Below are 8,250 nucleotides of genomic sequence, written 5' to 3'. Positions count from 1 at the left end.
TACCTTCATAAAGAAGCAAGCAAACCAAAGAGGAGTAGAAGACAGGAAATAACAAAAATCAGGGCTGAAGTCAATTAGGAACAAAGGGAACAATACGAAGAATCAATGAAACCAAGAGTTGGTCTTTGAGAAAATCAACAAGATAGACACACCCTTAGTCAACTCAACTAAAAGCAGAGAGACAGTATCCAAATTAACAAAATCAGAGATGAAAGGGGACATATAGCAAGAGACACTGAGGAAATCCAAAGAATCATTAGGTCTTATTTCAAAAACCTGTACTCCACAAAATTGGAAAATCTAGATGAAATGGATGATTTTTTAGACAGATACCACATATACACATTAATATATTTCATTAATTGCATTGTAGTTTTTAGCTGAGATGGCTCATGTATGAGTAGGTACTTCAGGTTGTCTCCCAAGACATCTGAACTAACCATTGTTGGGAGCTGGAGAGATGGTTCAATAGTTAAGATCATTTACTACTTTTGCAGAGGACTTTAGTTTAGTTCCCAGCTGCTACATTGTGGCTCACCATTACTCCATTTCTATGGGGTCCAGTTCTGTTTCTCTGACCTCCACAGGGATCAGGCACACATGTGAATAAACATAGATACATGCAGGCAAAACACTCATATGCATAAAATAGACAAAACAAAGAAAATTAGCATAGTTATCTTTGGGTTTTCACTTATCTGCTGTTTCTTTTTATATTTTTTTCTTGTTTGTTTCTATTTTCTTTTTCTCATGTGGTTTTCCTCCTGATCTGAAACCATTTTCCCCAGGAAACCCTTGCTGGGTTGTCCTTCAAAACCTTTTTTGTTTTTTAAAATGTGGAGTATATAATTTCTAGAACTATCTGAGTGCTTCAGAGGTTCCTTGCTGCTGCATTCATTACTTCTTTTAGACTTCTATAATAATCAGTTCTAGGGACCACATACATATTGGAAAGATTAAGCTGTCTCATAGCCCACAGAGATGATTCCAATTTATATTCAGGGCTGCAGAGTAAGTTTATATACTTAACAAACATATAGGCATTAGAGTATAACTTACCTAAAACTTACAACAATAAATAATAATAACAAAGGTAACCTTCCACCATAGTGATGAAAGGATGATGTAAATAGTGTTTGCACATTTGCCCTTTTCTTACTCTTTATTCATTCTAGGATGTGTTGTATAGAGCTACGCTGAGGTATGTACTGTAAACTTCCTCACTAGCCTAGGACTTCGTGATTCAAGGAAACATTTACTTTCCCAATTTCCTTTCAGTCATTCTGTCCACTTGAAGCTTATTTTTGTACAGGTTCCTAGGAAAGGTGTCATGGCAACACCATTCTGAAGTCGTTGTATGTCCATGAGGCTTGGATGCATTCACACTTTAAAGGGAAGTTTGACTGGATTTTAAATCCTTTGCTATGAATCCCCCACTGCCTTTTTCCCCTTTAAATTTCATTGTCCAAGAACATTGCTTTTGGACACTTAGGGAAAATTTAATTTTCTTTCTATTATACCCTTAACCTCTTTGGCCACATAGCTAGACTTGTTTTCCTTTAAAGTTCAATAATTTCACTAAAACACAATTTGGATTTGCTTGTTTTGGATTGGCTCTCTTAGGTACATTTTGTTCCCTTTCTGATTGTGGTTCTGAATAGGACAGGAAGGGTTCATTGAATTAAGCATTTTCATGTTTGTTCCTTTCATTTGCTTTATTTTTTTATTTTGGAGATATATATTATTTACAGCATAGTTTTATATTTGTCCCCTCTCTCAAGTCCTCTTCCTCTCTTTGCCATTTTATTTTAAATGTGCACCTGATTTATTCATCTGTTTTCATCTTTAAAAATATGTGTGTTTGCCTATATGCCCAGTGCCTATGGAGTCCAGAAGAGCATTTTGGGTCCCTCAGAACTAGACTAACAGATGTTTGTGAACTGTCCTGTGGGTGCTGGGAATCAAACTAGAATTTTCTGCAAGAGCAACATGATGTACTTTTAACCACCAAGCCATCTCTCCAGACTTCCAGTTTTTTTTTTGAGGTATTATAAGCTGTGTTTTGTCACTTTATTATGGTTTCATAGCTGTGAAGATACACCATGACAAAGACAATTCTTATAAAGGACAATATTTAATTGGGACTGGCTTACAGGTTCAAAGGTTCAGTCCATTATCATAAAGATGGAAACATGGCAGCATCCAGACAGGCATGGAACTGAGAGTTCTACATCTTGATCTGCAGTCATCAAAGAGGAGACTGTCACACTGAACATACTTTGAGCATATATGAGACTTCAAAACTCCCACAGTGACACACTTCCTCCAACAAGGCCACACCTCCTAAGAGCATCACTTGGCATGGGACAAGCATTCAAACACACGAGTCTATGGGGGTCAAACCTATTCAAACCACCATAGTCACTTAAAGGTCTTTAAAGCTTAATCTTATTTACTGAAAGAAATTAAGGACCTTAAGTTTCACCCATAATTGCTTTCTCAATTAATTGCCCCATTTCTGTGATTTTATTATTCTGATTTGTGTTGTTCCTTCATGTCTTTGTTTATTCTCCCTTGGTACTTATGATTGAACCTAGAGTCTTGCACATGCTAAGCAACTACTCTACCACTGGGCTACATCTCTAGCCATTTCTTACTCACATATATTGTATGTTGAGCAAATTCTCCCCTTTCTTACCTATCCATTTAGTTTCCCTAGACAATTTTACTTCTACTTTCTCTAGAAATTCTCTCTGTCTCTCTGTTTCTGTCTCTGCCTGTCTCAGTTTGTCTCTGTCTCTCTCTCTCTCTCTGTCTCTGTCTCTCTCTGTCTCTCTCTGTCTCTCTCTGTCTCTCTCTCTCTCTCTCTCTGTGTGTGTGTGTGTGTGTGTGTGTGTGTGTGTGTGTGTGTGTGTTTATTCTTTCCTTTTTTCTTCTCCCAAAGAACATAGACTAGCCAGGTTGTAGGATCTCAGTAGCCCAGTCTCTTGAAAGCTAAGAATAACATATATCATTCGGTTTGTTGTATATCTTTTCCCTTTTCTGTCTACTTTCAGCCAAGTCTGTCTCACTGCTCCTTCCCATGTTTCTACCATTCCTTGTGCTATATACATACACTTTCTTCCTCAATCTTTCCCCAGCTCACTAATCATAAAGTATTATTTAGGGTCTGTTTTCATGGTGGTTGTTTTTCATTTTGGCTCAACACAAAGTAACTAAAAGATGACCCATCTGCTTAGTGGAGTGTATCCATCAATAATGCTGTAAAGGACCTTGTTTCTCCACATCTACTCATAGTCCCAGTCAGGGGCATAATACTTGTAGTCAAATGGTTCTTCAGGCTTAAACCATACAGTGATTTTTTTTTCTTAGCACTTTTCACTGAATTGCTGACAACTTAAATGTAGAAATTTCCTTGAATGGTGCCTGTTTTAGAATCAGCAGAATTGGTCTTTCTCAACATTACTTGGCTAGGTTTTACCACACTGAACTCCTCTCTGGCCTCCACAAACCCTATTCATATACTTCACTAGCCTGGGGAAGAAAGAATGGTCTTTCAGGTCAGTGTAGTGTGGCTGCTTCAGGTCCGTGTCAGAAGCCCTAAGGGACTTCATGACTATCATGTGGGATCCCTTATGCTTCAAACCCTTGTTGATCTTGTCCACTAGTCTGTGTTATATGCCTTTTGGCTTGATGGCAATGAATGTGGGATCCTCCTGATTGAGCCTCCAGAGTACCTGAGATTATGTGTGTTTGATAAGCACACAGAACTTGGATTATTTTCTTAGTGACTTTAGCCTAGTTTAAAATGAGGGAGTCTAGGAAGGTGTTTTTCTGCTTTTATTCCTTTCCCTTTTTAGCACTTTGCATAAGATTTGCCTTTGATCGTCTTCTGTTACTTCTCTGGGGAGTCCGCATTCCATGTTCATACCATGGGAAACAAGATCTCCCAGGATCTGTTAGCTATATTTGAGCTAACTGATCGGGAAATAGTAAGGCTTCCCCTCTCCTCAATTCTATGCATTGACATGCCTCAGCAAGTCAGATCTATAAAACCTTTCCAGTGTGTCAAGTGGTAGAATTTTGGAGACATTCCTGAGGTTCACTTAAGGAATGTGAAAACTTACATGCTGGTAGCCTTTTAAACTAAACAACAGACAGCCAAGTCAGTGAATATCCTGTTCCCTTCATAACCTAAAGGCTTGCTCTAGTTACCACCTCTAAAGGAGCAGCTCTTGTCTTAAACTTTGCTTCTTAATGTCTACAATAAGTCCCTAGTGAGGTTGACACCTAAAAGCGTAGGCACCAATTTGGAGGCCACTATGATCAATGTAAGGGGCAAGATATGAAAGGACGGATAATTGAAGATTCAACCCAGAAGTACCTTGGATCATGAAAACAGAGAATGAATAAATGATTATTGGGGAGTAAGTGTCTAGAGGAGAGAGAGCTTCAGTCTGGGGAAAGGAAACCATTCTATAGTTGAGAAATGATATTCTTTGCACCATATAGTGAATGCCCCAGGTGCTGATGAACTGTACACTTAACTCGCTGAGAGAGTACGACTTGGGGAAAATGGCAGCTTCGGGAGAGAGTGGTGCTTCTGGCGGAAGAGGCAGCACTGAAGAGGCATTTATGATCTGCTACAGTGAGATGAAACAAATACAGAATAGAGATTCAGTTCTAACATCCAAAAATCAGATTGAAAAATTGACTCGTCCTGGTTCCTATTACTTTAATCTGAACCCATTTGAGGTTCATCAGATAGATCCAGAAGTGACAGATGAAAAAATAAAAAAGAGGTTTCGCCAGTTGTTTATCTTGGTTCATCCTGACAAAAACCAAGATGATTCCAACACAGCACAGAAGACTTTTGAAGCTGTGGACACAGCTTACAGTTGCTACAGGATCAGGAATAAAAGAAGAGGGCCCTGGATGTAATTCAGGCAGGAAAAGATTATGTGGAACACACTGTTAAAGAACAGGGGGAGGAGGGACAACTAAAGGAGGAAAGAAAGCCTACAAGTGTAGAGGAAGATGATCCCGAGCTGTTCAAACAGGCAGTCTACAAACACACCATGAAGCTGTTTGCTGAGCTGCAGATTGAAAGGAAAGGGGGAGGAGCCAAAGAAATGCATGAGAGGAAGTGCCAGAGAGAAGAGGCGATTTCAAGGCCAGGAAAAAGCCAAGCAAGAAAGAGAATGGCAGAAAAACGTTGAGGAAAGTCAGGAGGGTTGAGTGGAGAGTTGACAAAATTTCCAGGCAAATAAATACAAATGGGAAGAATGAGAAGAAGAATCAGACCTTCCTGCTGCCACTGAAAGTCAAGATGGAGAAACAGGACCATGGTGGAGCCTCCCTGGCCAGAGCCTCCCCACTGCCTCCACTTGCTTCAAGGACTCATTCTTTTCCCATCTCAACCCCAAAATAGAGTAGCAACTGCCTTTTAGTCCATTTTGTTTTCAATACAATTCAATATCAATTTGAGTATTTCTTTGTCCATTGAGAGGAGGTGCTTGGTCTAACCTTTTCCAGTCCTTATCCATGGAACACCAAAACTGGAAGGAGCTACTGACTCATGCTGTGCCTTCTTTCCCACAGTCTGTAGCCTAATGTTTTATATCTGAATTGTGGTGGCTTTAAGGTCATGTATAGTTTGTGGAAATCTTCCAATTAAATGTATCGCTTACAGTGGTATTGTCCTGACTCTACATCAGCCTGGGCCACCTTGTGAAACCATCCTTGAGGCCCTCGCTCCAATAGGAGTGGCATTGTGGACTCACACAGCAGTCACTCCCAGCTACTTAAACCTGTTCACTTTCCAAAAGAGCTTGACATCTTCCAGCCAGTCCCATTGTGTCCTCACTTGTCTGCATTCATTACTGGTGATATTCTTTTATGTATAACAAATTTTTATACACTCCCCCAAAAACAAAGTACAACTTTGTTTACATATATACTTCATTACAATAAAGACCTTTTGGACCTGGAGAGAAGGCACTGCACTTAAGTAGCACTGGCTCCTATTTCAGGAGACCTCCAGCAACTACCTGGCAGCCCAGCTCACAATCATCTGCAACTCCAGTTCCAGGGCATCGGACACTACTTCCTGTCTGTCCCCTACCCTTTATTCCTAATTGCCTCTAACATGGAACCCTCGTGCCCAGTGACTCTAAATCTACACACGCAGCCTACATGTCTCCTCCTTTTGTTCCCCAGGCCACTTTCTGCTTAAAACTCTTGTGGGTAGAAGGACAGCACCTCATACTTTCTCTTGTTTCACATTCTCATGCTCACAGCTTTTCCTCTTCCCTCACAATGGCTCTAAAATCCCTAATGCCCAGAGTGGGGCCTCACCCTTGGTCTAACAGAAAAGTCCTTGGCACAGCATGTCTCAGAAATAAGAAATGTGATCGAATGGTAGCAGACAGTCCAGGTCAGAGGAAGACAATGTTTTACCTCCCTAATTGTTGAACAATGAAATAATTCCAGATGGCCCCTGGACAGACTGTCAGGATTCCATCATCCTTGTCCTCTTCCTCTGGGTAATCCAGAGTCTCTGAAGGAATTTCTGTGTCAGGCTAGAGAGGAAGAAACTGAGTGACTCTAGCCCTAAAAGCATGTACAATGAAAAAGACCTGCACTAATTGTCTAGTCCCAGCAGGGGACGTGTCACTGTCACCTGTCTTATACTCCTCAAAGGCACCAGAGTTTAAAATGAGAAGAAAGACTCAACAGTGCAGTGAGTAAATGTAAGCCAGACTCCAGGGGGTAATTGAGAGGAAAGGAGGCAGAAACCCTGGCCAGGCAGAATTTCTACCAGGCTCGAGGTCACAACTGAGCTACTCCTACAACCAGATCCACAGTAGAAATGTTCCACAGAATAGCATGAAGCTGTGCAGCACAATGAAGCTGCCACTAAGCCAAGTGTGACTTTAAGGCAATGGACACCTGGCAAGTCCGTGTTGAAATGTGCTATTCAGACCACATACTTATCAACTTCAAAAAGTTAGTGCCAAAACTCAAACAAAAAAGAATTATTAATAACCTTTTGTATTGATCGCATGTTAAAGCAATACACTTGGGTTTGATGGGTAAAATAACTCACAGGTTTTTTTTTTTTTTTTGGTTCTTTTTTTCGGAGCTGGGGACCGAACCCAGGGCCTTGCGCTTCCTAGGCAAGCGCTCTACCACTGAGCTAAATCCCCAACCCCAGTAACTCACAGCTTAAATTCGTTTCACCAGTTAGTTTTGACTTGACAGAAAATCTACTAGATTTCAAATGCTCATGTGTGGCCCACATTATGTTCCTATTAGCCAGCACGCACCCTACACCGTCACCTAAAGCCCATGGTCTCACACTACCACCGAGATCACCAACAGGAATAAGCAAAATCAGACACTTTTCACTTTTTTAAAACCCAAAGTCCTCTGAATACCCAGGACCAGTACCCCTACTATTGGTCTTTCCTTTTACAAGGATAACAAAGGAAATAATTCCGTCCAGGTCAACCCCAGCATGCAAGTTGATTAGTTTTGCATATTCTCCTTAGGTTTCCCTACCTTCCCATCTGGGAGTCGCCTTCCCACCAAACTCTTGTCTTGGTTCAGTAATGCTCCTGCACAGAGCTCTTTAGGATCCAAGGATTGGGAAATGGGCTTGGGATAGATAGATAGATACATAGATACATATATAGATATAGATATAGATATAGATATAGATATAGATATAGATATAGATATAGATATAGATATAGATGATATAGATGATATAGATATAGATATAGATATAGATATAGATATAGATATAGATATAGGTATATGTATATGTATATGTATATATCTTAGCGGGCAAAATGCTTGCCCGGAGACTATGAGGACATGAATTCGAATCCTCAGAATTCCAGAAAGCCAGATGTGGCTTAGAAGAATCCCAGTTTCCCCCCTGGCAAGATGGGAGAAAATCTTTAGAAATAAGGAGGGTCCGTAGGAACAAAAAGGAATATATTTTCTCCAGGGTAGACAGTAACCTTCGCAGACAGACAGACAGACAGACAGACACAGATACACACACACACACACACACACACACACACACACACACACACACGGATTGGGGTTAGGGTCATAAGGTCATGAGGCACAGTCTACAGTCCTGGGGAATGCAGGCCGTGAGTGTTCAGGGCCATAATGGTCTCCTTTACTAACATTCTTCTCCACACCTAGGTCTGGAGTCTGGCTGTCACTGTG

The 8,250-nt window shown here is 40.7% G+C and overlaps 1 pseudogene; it reads left to right on the top strand.

The window, feature by feature from the left end:
• Positions 1-2,984: 2,984 nt before the first annotated feature.
• On the top strand, positions 2,985-5,431 carry LOC134484225 (dnaJ homolog subfamily C member 8-like; annotated as a pseudogene).
• The last annotated feature ends 2,819 nt before the right edge of the window (positions 5,432-8,250 follow it).

The sequence above is a fragment of the Rattus norvegicus genome, chromosome X, assembly GCF_036323735.1.
Source record: "Rattus norvegicus strain BN/NHsdMcwi chromosome X, GRCr8, whole genome shotgun sequence".
In the NCBI taxonomy this organism is placed as follows: domain Eukaryota; kingdom Metazoa; phylum Chordata; class Mammalia; order Rodentia; family Muridae; genus Rattus; species Rattus norvegicus.
Note: the sequence above shows the minus strand (reverse complement) of the source record. Positions and strands in the feature narration are given on the sequence as shown.